This window comes from Syngnathus leptorhynchus, chromosome 7 (genome assembly GCF_054491065.1).
Source record: "Syngnathus leptorhynchus isolate UIUO chromosome 7, UIUO_Slep, whole genome shotgun sequence".
In the NCBI taxonomy this organism is placed as follows: domain Eukaryota; kingdom Metazoa; phylum Chordata; class Actinopteri; order Syngnathiformes; family Syngnathidae; genus Syngnathus; species Syngnathus leptorhynchus.
In genome coordinates this window covers 5,023,690-5,039,358 of record NC_141201.1, presented here as the reverse complement: position 1 = coordinate 5,039,358, position 15,669 = coordinate 5,023,690, and positions in this window count along the sequence as shown.

Below are 15,669 nucleotides of genomic sequence, written 5' to 3'. Positions count from 1 at the left end.
AAAGCACATCTAGCTAACCTTGCACACCTCTGGGCAATTTAGAATCTGTCATAGTATAGGCAAAAAAAAAAAAAAAGGATGAAATGGGCTGTCGCAATTTATTGAGGTATGGTGTCAATTAGAGCAGATGGCGGTAAATGTCAGTTTTACATATGCATGTAAAAAAAAAAAAAAAAAACACGTTATGATCTACTGATTAATTGCAACACATGGTGGTGTCACAGTTATTGTAAAGCTGAAAAAAAAATAATGATGTGGTTCAGCTCGTGATTACATAATCCAAGTATCGGACCAATTAGAGCTGCTATTGTAAGAAATACGGCATGTTTTTTTTCCACAGTTCCAGTTCAATTTATGGATTCCATATGTGAAATAACAGTGCTGCTTATAACAAAGAACTGTAGCTTCCATATTTAAATCATGTGAAGAGACTCTTCAAAAGCAAATGTGATGTGGAGGTCGGGTGCGAGTTTGTGGTTTAGTGAACCCAAGCGAAAGCGGGTGTAAATTCATGCCTCAAAAAACAAAATGTAAATTAACAATTTGCCGTTCAATGTGGCGTCGCATAGCCGCTTTGCCTCAGTACCCTTCAAAAATCTATCACGGTGGCCCTGACACTCAATTTCCGCCTGTAAGACTTTGCCATGCAGCCCAGCAAAATTATAACGATAAAATTTGGACTGGGGGAAAAAAAGCTAGAAAAAAGGAAGTATCCATGCCAGCAGCTAGCACGATATGAAGGTTGCTGAGCAGCTGGTAATATTCAGTGACCCAAAATGTTCTGCTTTACAAAGCAATTCATCAGTTGCAGTTGAAGCGCTGCGGCTGACAGTCAAGAAATGCAGAGGAGGCTTTTTGGTGTTCAAATGTCTTTTAATCAAAACAAAATGAACAGTTATGACATAATAGATGAATGTCTGTTGACGGTTTTGCAAGGGAATCCAGAAACACAAATTGTACCAGGAAAGGTGAGTGATTAATCAAACATTTGTCCGCATAAAGGGAGTTGTTGAAAAGGCCTACGACATATATTGCACATTTCTAACTGATCTTTTTTGAATGGCTTTTGACAGTGTGCATAGAATTGTGACTTCAATCACACTTGGTCTTCTTAAAGAAATGCAGTACGTAATTCAGAGCAAAGAGAGATGTAAGTATAGTTACCATATTTTCCGGACTATAAGGCGCACCTAAAAACCTAAAAATGTCAAAAGCCGATAGTGCGCCTTATATATGGACCAAATTCTTAAATTTTAACTGGCCCGAAGCATTGTGTCATGAAATCAATCATAAGTGGCCCGCTGAAGACTATGAATCATGAATCAAAAAGACATTATTATCATTATTTTGTGATCATGAAGTAATTTGTTGCGTCTGAAGTTGAAATAAAAAAGATAAAATGGAGAATAATTTGATTTGGATTAAACATCTGACATGATGCATTAATGGTGCGCCTTATAGTCCGGTGCGCCTTATATAGGGACAAAGTTTTAAAGTGGGCCATTCATTGAAGGTGCGCCTTATATTCCGGTGCGCCTTATAGTCCGGAAAATACGATACCCATTTTTGACATTTTAATATTCATTGATCCCACTGAGCAGAATGTGTGCTAAAGAAGCAATTTTTGTTAAAGTTTTTTAATGATGATCGCATTTATGCTAATTGACATTACCTTGTTTTTAATGACTATAAGCATTTATGCTAATTGGCATTTGCTTGTATGATGTTGACATTTATTATGTTAACATTAGTTTTGTAATGATTTTGGGGGGTTTCAAAACACAATTTGTATGTGTTCTGTTTGCAGGACATTTTGTTTTTGTTATTTTCAACCCAATTACTCAAGTAAGTGATCTGATATGTTGTTAGAGCATCCAGCACAATTCTCTCTTGTTGTGTTAGCGCTGGAATTAGTTTGAAAGCCTCTAGACAGAAATTTGCTCCCCCGTGAGGCAATTTTTAACAAATTAATATTGTTGCTCTTCAATGAAAAGCATGTGTCTTCATTTCCCCCCGGGAAAAATAAGTTCCTCATATTTGAAGATAGTAAATAACTCTCCATCACGGGGTACTGCTTCATGCTCTCAATGTTCTGCAGATTTTTTTTTTTTTATCCAGCTCATATTTGTAATTTGTCCAAACGCTCGGTTATACTGGGAATAATTCCGCTGGTTTTGCTTGCCAAAAGGGAGCTAATTGAAGATTTAAGACTTTTTCTTCCTTCTGTAACTTTTGGTAGCTTGTCTTGAGATTAAGATTGCATGTTGTGTAAATGTGTTCTTTTCAAAGTCTTGGAGAGGACCAGCTTCTTCCCTTTCAGCTAAATATAATATTTTTAAAAAGTATCCAATTAATAAAGTATATCACCCAAACAATTAATTACCCGCAGGTATCTATTTTAATGTATTTTTTGAGAAACAAAGAGTGACAGGTAAGTATCAGATGGCTTTCTGTGCTGCGATGTGATTGGCAGAGCTGGAGGTGGAGCTGAAGTCAGAGGCAGAGCTGGTGTGGAGCTGGTATCGGAGGCGGAGCTGAAGTCAGAGGCAGAGCTGGTGTCGGAGGCGGAGCTGGAGTCGGAGTCAGAGGCGGAGCTGGAGTCAGAGGCGGAGCTGGAGTCAGAGGCGGAGCTGAAGTCAGAGGCAGAGTTGGTGTGGAGCTGAAGTCAGAGGCGGAACTGAAGTTAGAGTCAGAGGCAGAGCTGGAGCTGAAGTCAGAGGCAGAGCTGGTGTGGAGCTGGAATCGGAGGCAGAGCTGAAGTCTCTGACTCCAGCTCCACACCTGCTCTGTCTCTGACTCCAGCACACCAACTCTGCCTTCAGCTCCACCTCCAACTCCAGCTCTGCCTCTGACTTCAGCTCCGCCTCCACTCCACACCAGCTCTTCCTCTGACTCCGCCTCCAACTCCAGCTCTTCCTCTGACTCCGCCTCCAACTCCAGCTCCGCCTCCAACTCCAACTCCACACCAGCTCTGCCTCTGACTTCAGCTCCGCCTTTGACTCCAGCTTCACACCAGCTCTGCCTCTGACTTCAGCTCCGCCTCTGACTTCAGCTCCACACCAGTTCCGTCATCGACTCCAGCTCCACACCAGCTCTGCCTCTGACTCCAGCACACCAGCTCTGCCTTCAGCTCCGCCTCCAACTCCAGCTCTGCCCCTGACTCCAGCACCAGCTCCAGCACCAGCTCCACACCAGCTCCGCCTATGACTTCAGCTCCGCCTCTGACTCCAACTCCACACCAACTCTGCCTCCAACTCCTTTTTTGGTCCCACCGGGATTTGAACTCGGGTCGCCGGGGTGAGAGTCCAGAGCACTATCCACTTTACCATGAAGACTTCACTAGTGTTGCAGGGAAGGAATGTACACTATATGGTTTAATGGAGCAACCTCTGACTCCAACTCAGAGTCCAGCTCCACATCAGCTCTGCCTCTGACTTTAGCTCCGCCTCCGATTCCAGCTCCACACCAGCTCTGCCTCTGACTTCAGCTCCACTTCCAGGTCTGCCTCTGACTCTAACTTCTTCTCCGCCTCTGACTTCAGCTCCACCTCCATCTCTGCCTCTGACTCCACCTCCGACTCCAGCTCCTCACCAGCTCTGCCTCTAACTTCAGCTCCGCCTCTGACTCCAGCTCCTCACCAGCTCTGCCTCTGACTCCAGCACACCAGCTCTGCCTTCAACTCTACTTCCACACCAGCTCTTCCTCTAACTCCGCCTCCAACTCCACACCAGCTCTGCCTCTGACTTCAGCTCCGCCTTTGACTCCAGCTCCACACCAGCTCTGCCTCTGACTTCAGCTCCACCTCCAGCTCTGACTTCAACTTCACACCAGCTCTGCCTCTGACTTCAGCTCCACACCAGTTCCGCCATCGACTCCAGCTCTGCCTTTGACTCCAGCACACCAGTTCTCCCTTCAGCTCCGCCTCCAACTCCAGCTTTGCCTCTGACATCAGCTCCACACCAGCTCTGCCTCTAACTTCAGCTCCGCCTTTGACTCCAGCTTCACACCAGCTCTGCCTCTGACTTCAGCTCCGCCTCTGACTTCAGCTCCACACCAGCTCCGCCGTCAACTCCAGTTCCACACCAGCTCTGCCTCTGACTTCAGCTCCAGCTCCTCCTCCAACTCCAACATCAGCTCCACACCAGCTCTGCCTCTGACTCCAGCACCAGCTCTGCCTCTGACTCCAGCTCCACACCAGCTCTGCCTCTGACATCAGCTCCGCCTCTGACTCCAACTCCACACCAACACTGCCTCCAACTCCTTTTTTGTTCCCACCGGGATTTGAACTCGGGTCGCTGGGGTGAGAGTCCAGAGCACTATCCACTATACCATGAAGACTTCACTAGTGTTGCAGGGAAGGAATGTACACTATATGGTTTAATGGAGCAACCTCTGACTCCAACTCAGACTCCAGCTCCACATCAGCTCTGCCTCTGACTGTAGCTCCGCCTCCGATTCCAGCTCCACACCAGCTCTGCCTCTGACTTCAGCTCCACTTCCAGGTCTCCCTCTGACTATAACTTCTTCTCCGCCTCTGACTTTAGCTCCACCTCCATCTCTGCCTCTGACTCCACCTCCGACTCCAGCTACTCACCAACTCTGCCTCTAACTTCAGCTCCGCCTCTGACTCCAGCTCCTCACCAGCTCTGCCTCTGACTCCAGCACACCAGCTCTGCCTTCAGCTCCGCCTCCAACTCTACTTCCACACCAGCTCTTCCTCTAACTCCGCCTCCAACTTCACACTAGCTCTGCCTCTGACTTCAGCTCCGCTTTTGACTCCAGCTCTGACACTAACTTCAGCTCCACCGCTGTCTTCAGCTTCACACCAGCTCTGCCTCTGACTACAGCTCCACCTCCAGCTCTGCTTCTGACTTCAGCTCCACCTTTGACTCCAGCTTCACACCAGCTCTGCCTCTGACTTCAGCTCCAGCTCCTCCTCCAACTCCAGCTCTGACATCAGCTCCACACCAGCTCTGCCTCTGACTCCAGCACCAGCTCCGCCTCTAGCTCCACACCAGCTCTGCCTCTGACATCAGCTCCGCCTCTGACTCCAACTCCACACCAACTCTGCCTCCAACTCCTTTTTTGGTCCCACCGGGATTTGAACTCGGGTCGCTGGGGTGAGGGTCCAGAGCACTATCCACTATACCATGAAGACTTCACTAGTGTTGCAGGGAAGGAATGTACACTATATGGTTTAATGGAGCAACCTCTGACTCCGACTCCAGAGCTGGAGGTGGAGCTGAAGATAGAGCTGGTGTGCTGGAGTCAGAGTCAGAGGCGGAGCTGGAGCTGGAGTCAGACGCAGAGCTGGTGAGGAGCTGGAGTTAGAGGCAGAGCTGGTGAGGAGCTGGAGTCAGAGGCAGAGATGGAGGTGGAGCTGAAGTCAGAGGCGGAGCTGAAGTTAGAGTCAGAGGCAGAGCTGGAGATGGAGCTGGAGGTGGAGCTGAAGTCAGAGGCAGAGCTGGTGTGGAGCTGGAGTCGGAGTCAGAGGTTGCTCCATTAAACCATATAGTGTACATTCCTTCCCTGCAACACTAGTGAAGTCTTCATGGTATAGTGGATAGTGCTCTGGACTCTCACCCCAGCGACCCGAGTTCAAATCCCGGTGGGACCAAAAAAGGAGTTGGAGGCAGAGTTGGTGTGGAGTTGGAGTCAGAGGCGGAGTTGATGTCAGAGGCAGAGCTGGTGTGGAGCTGGAGTCAGAGGCGGAGCTGAAGTCAGAGGCGGAGCTGGTGCTGGAGTCAGAGGCGGAGCTGAATTCAGAGGCGGAGCTGGTGTGAAGCTGGAGTCAAAGGCGGAGCTGGAGTAAGAGGCGGAGCTGGAGTCGGAGGAGGAGTTGGACCTGAAGTCAGAGGCAGAGCTTGTGTGGAGGTGGAGCTGAAGGCAGAGCTGGTGTGATGGAGTCAGAGGCAGAGCTGGTGTGGAGCTGGAGTCGATGGCGGAGCTGGTGTGAAGCTGAAGTCAGAGGCGGAGCTGGTGTGAAGCTGAAGTCAGCGGCGGAGCTGAAGTTAGAGTCAGAGCTGGAGGTGGAGCTGAAGTCAGAGGCAGAGCTGGTGTGGAGTTGGAGTCGGAGTTAGAGGAAGAGCTGGTGTGGAAGTGGAGTTGAAGGCAGAGCAGGTGGGGAGCTGGAGTCAGAGGCGGAGCTGGACTCGGAGGTGGAGTCAGAGGCAGAGCTGAAGTCAGAGATGGAGGTGGAGCTGAAGTCAGAGGCAGAATTGGAGATGGAGCTGGAGGCGGAGCTGAAGTCAGAGGCAGAGCTGATGTGGAGCTGGAGTCTGAGTTGGAGTCAGAGGTTGCTCCATTAAACCATATAGTGTACATTCCTTCCCTGCAACACTAGTGAAGTCTTCATGGTATAGTGGATAGTGCTCTGGACTCTCACCCCAGCGACCCGAGTTCAAATCCCGGTGGGACCAAAAAAGGAGTTGGAGGCAGAGTTGGTGTGGAATTGGAGTCAGAGGCGGAGCTGATGTCAGAGGCAGAGCTGGAGTTGGAGGAGGAGCTGAAGTCGGAAGCAGAGCTGGTGTGGAGCTGGTCAGAGGCAGAGCTGGTGTAAAGCTGGAGTCAAAGGCGGAGCTGAAGTCAGAGGCAGAACTGGTGTGAAGCTGGAGTCAGAGGCGTAGCTGGAGTCGGGGGAGGAGCTGGACCTGGAGTTGGAGGCAGACCTGGTGTGGAGGTGGAGTTGGAGGAGGAGCTGGACCTGAAGTCAGAGGCAGAGCTGGTGTGGAGCTGAAGTCAGAGGCAGAGCTGGTGTGGAGCTGTTCAGAGGTGGAGCTGAAGCTGGAGTCAAAAGTGGAGCTGAAGTCAGAGGTGGAGCTGAAGCTGGAGGCTGAGTTGGAAGCGGAGTGAGAGGAAGAGCTGGTGTGGAGTTGGAGGCGGAGCTGAACTCAGAGGCAGAGCTGGAGTTGGAGGCGGAGCTGAAGGCAGAGCAGGTGTGGAGCTGGAGTCAGAGGCAGAGCTGGTGAGATGCTGGAGTCAGAGGCGGAGCCGAAGTTAGAGGCAGAGCTGGTGAGGAGCTGGAGTCGGAGGTGGAGTCAGAAGCAGAGCTGAAGTCAGAGGCGGAGCTGAAGTTAAAGTCAGAGGCAGAGCTGGAAGTGGAGCTGGAATCAGAGGCAGAGCTGGTGTGGAGCTGGAGTCGGAGTCAGAGGTTGCTCCATTAGTCAGAGGCGGAGCTGATGTCAGAGGCAGAGCTGGTGTGGAGCTAGAGGCGGAGCTGGTGCTGGAGTCAGAGGCAGAGCTGGTGTGGAGCTGATGTCAGAGGCAGAGCTGGAGTTGGAGGCAGAGTTGGTGTGGAGCTGAAGTCAGAGGCAGAGATGGAGGTGGAGCTGAAGTCAGAGGCGGAGCTCGAGGTGGAGCTGAAGTCAGAGGCAGAGCTGGAGTTGGAGTCAGAGGTTGCTCCATTAAACCATATAGTGTACATTCCTTCCCTGCAACACTAGTGAAGTCTTCATGGTATAGTGGATAGTGCTCTGGACTCTCACCCCAGCGACCCGAGTTCAAATCCCGGTGGGACCAAAAAAGGAGCTGTTGGTGTGGAGTTGGAGTCAGAGGCGGAGCTGAAGTCAGAGGCAGAGCTGGAGTCGACGGCGGAGCTGGTGTGGAGCTGAAGTCAGAGGTGGAGCTGGTCAGAGGCAGAGCTAGTGTGGAGCTGAAGTCAGAGACGGAGCTGGTGCTGGAGTCAGGGGCAGAGCTGGTGTGGAGCTGGAGTCAGAGGCAGAGCTGGAGTCAGAGGCAGAGCTGGTGTGGAGCTGGAGTCAATGGCGGAACTGGCGTGGAGCTGAAGTCAGAGGCGGAGCTGGAGTCAGAGGCAGAGCTGGAGTTGGAGCTGAAGTCAGAGTCAGAGCTGGTGTGGAGTTGGAGGCGAAGTCAGAGGAAGGACTGGTATAAAGTTAGAGTTGGAGGCGGAGCTGAAGTTAGAGGCAGAGTTGGAGGCGGAGCTGAAGTTAGAGGCAGAGCTGGAGTTGGAGGTGGAGCTGAAGGCAGAGCTGGTGTGCTGGAGTCAGAGGCAGAGTTGGTGTGGAGCTGGAGTCAGAGGCAGAGCTGGAGGTGGAGCTGAAGTCAGAGGCAGAGCTGGTGTGGAGCTGGAGTCAAAGGCGGAGCTGAAGTCAGAGGCAGAGCTGGAGTTGGAGGCGGAGTCAGAGGAAGAGCTGGTGTGGAGTGGAGGCGGAGCTGAAGTCCGAGCCAGAGCTGGAGTTGGAGGTGGAGCTGAAGGCAGAGCTGGTGTGCTGGAGTCAGAGTCAGAGGCAGAGCAGGTGTGGAGCTGGAGTCAGAGATGGTGAGGAGCTGGAGTCAGAGGCGGAGCTGAAGTTAGAGGCAGAGCTGGTGAGGAGCTGGAGTCGGAGGTGGAGTCAGAGGCAGAGCTGAAATCAGAGGCAGAGTTGGTGTGGAGCTGAAGTCAGAGGCAGAGATGGAGGTGGAGCTGAAGTCAGAGGCGGAGCTGAAGTTAGAGTCAGAGGCAGAGCTGGTGTGGAGCTGGAGTCGGAATCAGAGGTTGCTCCATTAAACCATATAGTGTACATTCCTTCCCTGCAACACTAGTGAAGTCTTCATGGTATAGTGGATAGTGCTCTGGACTCTCACCCCAGCGACCCGGGTTCAAATCCCGGTGGGACCAAAAAAGGAGCTGTTGTGGAGCTGGAGTTGGAGGCAGAGTTGGTGTGGAGTTGGAATCAGAGGCGGAGCTGGTGTGGAGCTGAAGTCAGAGGCAGAGCTGGTGTGGAGCTGAAGTCAGAGGCGGAGCTGAAGTTAGAGTCAGAGCTGGAGGTGGAGCTGAAGTCAGAGGCAAAGCTGGTGTGAAGCTGAAGTCAGAGGCGGAGCTGGTGCTGGAGTCAGAGGCAGAACTGGAGTTGGAGGTGAAACTGAAGGCAGAGCTGGTGTGCTGGAGTCAGAGGTAGAGCTGGTGTGAAGCTGGAGTCGATGGCGGAACTGGTGTGGAGCTGAAGTCAGAGGCAGAGTTGTAGTAGACGGCGGAGCTGGTGTGGAGCTGAAGTCAGAGGCGGAGCTGAAGTCAGAGGCAGAGCTGGTGTGGAGCTGAAGTCAGAGGCAAAGTTGGTTTGGAGCTGAAGGGAGAGCTGGAGCTGATGTCAGAGGCAGACCTGGTGTGGAGCTGAAGTCAGAGGCAGAGCTGGTGTGGAGCTCAAGTCAGAGGCGGAGCTGAAGTCAGAGTTATATATTTCAGAGGGTTTTGCGTCGCAGAAATGAATTACTGCCTTTTCCTGGTGGTCTGACAAAATCAGTAGCTAAGGTGTCATGTCATTTCCACTCCATTCCTTCTGGCACTGAATGACTGATGCGACGTGCTTGGCGACTCAGTTTAATGGACTTACAGCATCTCCAAGGACATTTGGGTTCTGTTTGGCCCCTCTGGCTATCATAAGCGGAGAAAAGTGGTTAGGTATAACTGGGAAGGAAAACAAAAAAGCATTTGAATAAATACATGAAACACGGAAGGAAGGTGATTCTACAGGGAGACCAACACGTTTAGAAAGATAATATAACAAAACCTAACATGTTTATTATGTGCAGAGGCCATGTTACGGCTTATTTTATTGCTGCCAAAAGAACCTAACATCCATGTCTGCCATATGGATTTTCTCCAATATAATCCAGGGAAATAATTTCCCCCATTAATGCAGACCCGCTTCAGTCACATATAACGCATATTCTTTCCCTGCACTCCTTCTGTTGCCATAATACCCGCATAATCAATTTAATTATTAACTCGTGTTTATGGGTCTTGTTGGTTTCATCAACTAATGCCTGACTGTATGTATGTAATAATTTTATATATTATATATATATATATTTCTTACTTATGATATTACTCTTGTAACACTGTGAAGTCATACTAAGAGTTTTGTTTGTTAGGTTTTTAATTAAAAACTAAACCTATACTATTACTAATCCCAAACAATAATTGTTAATGTCATCAAGCACGCTTTAAGGTACTTTTGACTTAATTTCCCTCACAGTGTGGATTGCAGTATTAGTTTGTGCTGTGCTGATATTTACATAGCTGTGTAAATAATTAACTCCTCATATCGCTGAAATTAATTTCAGTGGTAAAAAGTAACTGGAAAATAACACAGGACTGAATTCATGAATAATTTCAGAGTGTGTGCTAAACTCCGGTTCCGTGACACACGGATTGCGGCAGGCATATGCACACAAACACGCAACAGTGATTTGCTTTGTTTGTAATTCAATCAGGCTTGATTGGTTTGTAAGTTGGGTATTATTTCATCATTGTTGCTTCCCAGACACACTTATTAATTTTATGATTACATCAGATGCAATCTCTTCATTGTTGGCCACCCACACTCCTGCACCTAATCTGATTTTAATCCAGATACTTTGTCAGTCTTCCGTTCTTGTCTCTTACCGAGACAATCTAAAGGACGCATGATGATGCGTCTGTACTCACTGATACTGATTTATGAGTATGCATTCATTAGCATCGATTTTTACTTTGAGGAATTTCCAAGTCGAAAAACATTGGTGTTTGGCGAGGCATGATGGAGGGGGGGGGGGGGATCCTGCTGCTCAGTTGAGCACATCCCTTACTGGTCGTCCAAGTGTTTTTTCTTGTCACCTCTGAGAACTCCACATCTTGGTGACAAGCAGTTCTAAAAATAGTCGTAGGGGTCAAAGCAGGAAAACAGAAGTGTACAGTGTTCCTTCGCTTTACGAGCCGACAATTGGATTTCGTTGTTGCGGAACTTTACTATCCCAGTTCGTACTACCACTGCACAGTTTTGAGTTTCTGGGTTCTGGTGAATGGATGAGCCATGATTGGCTAAAGATTTGAATTGTCTCCGCAATTATCACCAGGAATAATTATCAAGGCCCAAATGTTCATGTTGATTTTCGAGGGGTGAAGCTGCACTAATGATTATACCATTAATGAGGAAGTCTCCTGTGCTCTTCCACAGTGATTCTCGCAAATCAGGTGCATGGAGAGGTGGGAAAGTAGAACAAAGCCCAGCTTCTTCTTTCATACTGAAAAGTGCCTGAGGGATGGAAAAAGTGTTGGACTTGAATTCTGATTGATCTGATTGCGACTAGTTGGTATGTATGACAATCATTTTTCATCTGATTCAGCAAACTTGAGTTTATTTGTGTTGCTGGAAACAAATGAGCAAAGTTCTGCCCCTATGGTTTTTATATGTTCAAAATCATAATCTGTGCACCTCTAATTTACCATCTTGCTGAGTCACTTGTACTCATTGAGTCGTCCCCGAGGCAGCATATCAATCTCAACCTAAACACAAACCAGCCAATCAGATGCAGGGAACGTGGAATAAGCCGAACATGAGTTGTTGTTAATTGTGCTGGGACTCAACATAAGCCATTGTGAGCGCTCTCCTGGCACAAGTAGTCATAATCACATTCTTAGATGACTTTGCTCTTCAGCGGTTCAGCTTGAGTTCTGTTTAACATCAGTCACCTCGCTGCCTATAAAAACGACTCCCTCCTACGCGGAATACCGTAGCGTATTGTGAAAAATATTTAAATAACAAAAGATTATTAAATTATTTAGCAACGGCAATAGAGTTTGAACTTTTTTTTATTAACCCTAAAAGAACTTTATCAAAGCATTCGCCGTCTTTGTCCAGAATATGGACATTTTTCTCCTCAAAAGCGTAATGCTTCGCTTTGAAGTGCAAGTAAACAGTCTTGAACCAAGTATTTATTCTGGCCGGACTCCAGAAATTGCATAATCAAAAGTCATTGTGCAATGTTGAATTTAATGTCTGCAACACAAAAGCAATAACGCAATGCCAAGTGGCCCGGGGCCACCTCTTGCTGACAGGAACTATAAACAGAAACTAAATAATTTAGGAAGCTGTAAATTTGCATAATGTAGATGACTTGTAGACAGTTTGGCTAAGGATTTAGTCGTCTGGCCAACCTGGCAGGACTGCATCTATACATGAAGAAGAGCGATATAATCCGTCAAACAAAAATTAGCAATTGCAATAACACCGATCGTCCGTGTTGCACGTTTCAATCTCAACTACATTTTCCAAGACTACGACTTGAATCCTATTTGTGTCTGAGTGTGTGCCACCCACCCATCTGATTGATTGCTGATCAACCTGCACACCTGCTCTCCATCATCTCATCAACTGAGAAGAATATTAAACACGTTTTTCATGCCGGCATCACCGCATCACCAATTCAGCCAGCGTGTGGGTCAGCTTTGTCATCTTAGTTTGGCCCCAGTAGCGATTTGATTACAGAGTACCTGTCTAAACAGAATCGCCGCATGTCTGTCCACGATGCGACTCGCTTCTCTCCTGACCTCCATTCTCGACTCCCAAATTTTACGTTGCTTGTTTTTACCCGGCCTACTTTCTGAGTCAGCAGCCCCTCACCTTAAGTGACCCCCACTGCCAAGACAACGAAGCCTCTCCTCATACATCTCCATCGTACTTTCCGTGCCCCGGCATCCGAGTGTCGTTATTGCGGTAGGCTCTCACTCCACATAAGATTATATATTTGGGTGTATAAAGCTCTGAATCATAATTCTATGATTTCCTTAATTATATAAATTGCAGTGCACTTCTATGCACCCTGTAGATGCTAATGAATTCAGCAATTAATTGCAAGGTTTATTTAAATAAGTATGAATGAGTTTTTTGAATGGCTCAAGAATTAATACTGACCTATTTTTGGAGCGTAGGAAGAAGCCACAGGGAGAACATGCAAAGCAGCAGGTTGAGGAAATAGGAAATCACGCTGAATATCACACATCAATGAGATTAGATGGATGGATTGTGATTGGATTTTTCTTCTTCCAATATTGCCAGTGGCAGTTAAAACGTGGTAGTAAAGAATCCCAATGTCTTTCTTGTAAATCAAGCATATGCACGTAAAAAATTTAATACAGTCAGTGTTGTCACTATCTGATGTTTTATATGAGGCTAATTTCAGCAATAGTGTGTAAAGTGTACTATAACTCTCTATCCTTTAAAACCTCTTGAGTAAGTGAGCGAGCATTCATCAATAGTCGACACAAAATGGAGAATGTCATCCAGTTGTAATAATTTATCCCTTCTTTCCATCCTTAGCATGAGGGAATTGATCTGCCAGCTGCTTAGTAGCATCCCTTCCATCCCAGAGGACCGGTGGGATCCACAAATAGTGCACATATAAGCTTGGCACATCTTTCTCAAAGCTTTATCTTGAAACCTCCAAGATTTGAGATTGAATGGATGTTTTTGTTTTTTTTTTACAAATCCAACTAAAAACCAAAACCATGCTAATGATGATGATGGACGGTTGTTGTTTTTTACGCAGTGCTAACATTAAATCACATCAGGGTTGAGCAAGTGCACTGAAAGTACAAGTACAGAAAAGTAAATTAGTTCTATAGTGAATGAACAGTCTGAATTGAGAAAAGTACCAAACGACTTTATGTTGTGTGAAGAGTGATTTGCTCTATTCCGAGATTGGCCTCGAACTCTTGTACTGCCAGAAAGGAAAACAGCATCAGAGGCTTATGAACCACCGTTAAAAAAAACAGTCAAAGCTCGGTAATTCAAAGAAATCAATGGGTTGTTGAGGCCCTTTGGAATACTTGACCATATCTCACGGAAATAGCCTTACTTCGAGAAGATGGTCCAAGGAGGACATCGCTATTCTTGTTAGCTGTAAAGAAATAAAAAAACATTGTATGTTATCCTAGAGGGGCTTCTATATGAAAAAGAGGCGGCAATTCAAGAGATTTATGGTCTTAGCAATAGCTGCATTCCTACTTCATATGAGATAAGCGCTTAGCTCTGTCAACACGCCGGCAAACCAATTTTGAGCAAATGGATTTGAAGGCGTTAGTCAACCGTCCCATTTCAAGACCTGAGCACCTCCATCAGCAAATTGACGGACGCTTTTATTGCGGTTATCCACTACTGAAAAGCCCAAACTACCAAATACATGCATTAGGGTCAGTCTAAGAACTTTTTGAACAGCTGTCATGGCTATTCATGGCTAGAGTTGACATTTATTTTTTTGGGGAATCTCATTTCAGAATGGATTTTGTTGAACTAGAGAATCCTGCAAAAAGTTGGAGGAGCCAAGTGCAGGCAAGCAGGGAGTGATGTATAAGAATTTTTGTTTAAAGAAAAAATGCCCCAAAAAAAAGCCAAAGAAGGAAATTGGAATCTAAAATATTACAAGTCGAAAACAATTATATCTAAAAGTATCAAAACACAAAAACAAGAAAAGCTGCTACTGTCGGTTACGTGACTACTGGCTTGCTGCTAGTAAATAAAATAAATAAATAAATAAATAAATAAATAAATAAACACAAATCAGGTTTTGGCCAAATTTATATTATTTGTATTATTTGTATTTTATTACATATTTTTGGCCAATTTTATATTAAACATAAGTGTGGCCAATAAAACAAATATTTTGATTAAAATACAACATTTCCTTAATTTAATTGTCAAAAGTGTCGTCTATACAAGAAGGAAAAGACAAATCTGAATTCTTGGGTGATTCAATTTGAGCATTTTTTGCAATCCAGCTATTTGGGTAAATATATATTTTGAGCTATTATTTGTCAAGGGATTAAGGCAGTGTTGCCCTACAAAACTCCCATTACATGCAAGACTGGCTCCAGTCACCGTCTTCAATTAAGACACGCCCACTTGGAATATACATTTTCTCTCAGTGCTGGCAATTTAATCTGAAAGACAGATCTTAATGGCTTCCTGATTCCTTTTCCCTACCTCGCGGAAATAGGGAATATCAAGGGAAATTTAGTGGTGCATTTCAATGAGATTTGCCGTAGATGCGTTTTAGGGTTTAGACTGCGGCCTTGTGCCAAGAAGATTATTACTACTCTAATTGCATCAAGTTTAAGTGATAGAATTTGGTCCAATCCAGCAAAGCTTTTCGATGAGGATCAACTATCAAAACTTAGAAATCTGTCATTCATAGTTTACTTTTTTATTACGTGACGACATAACACAGATTTCGTTTTCACTCTATGTCAGCTAAACACATGAAATTCATAAGGACAAGGGAATTGAGTATCCGCTTTCCTTCTCTACCCAAAAATGTGTCTGCATCTGAGTTTGGTCATGATCGTCATTTTTTTGTTGTTGCTATATTCCTGCAAGGATTTTATTCTGAAACTACTTCCCCATGCTGTGCAGTACTTAGGCATGCATGGCCACTTGTGCGCAAAACAACACTGTGTTTGTTTATTTATTTGTTGTTGTGACAGCACTGGTTTTGCACAAGTGTTTGTTTTCCAGTGGGGGATAGCGGTTTATAAAGGAAAAACAAATGTGGAGGTTGGATGGGTAGAAGGAAGAAGGGAAGCGGAGAGGAAATGAAAAAAGATGCATATCTGAGTGGGCTTTAATTCACTGTGGGTCGACTTGTGCCGGCAATCTATGGCAAGAAGGGGGGGGTTTGGATGTTTTGAGACGGCGATCTCTTCGGCACTCCCTCCGCACATCTGTAATCCCTTGTTTCCGATAAATTATCAACAAAAACACTGAAAAAGTGACAACGGCTATTCATTAGAGCTCTCATGCATGGTAAACACACACTCCCTGAATGCCACTTATTCTAATGTATTCAAGCACGAGAAACACAAAATGCAATCATTCCCCGGGGTTGGATTGAAACATGAAGTGGAGTTGTGAAATT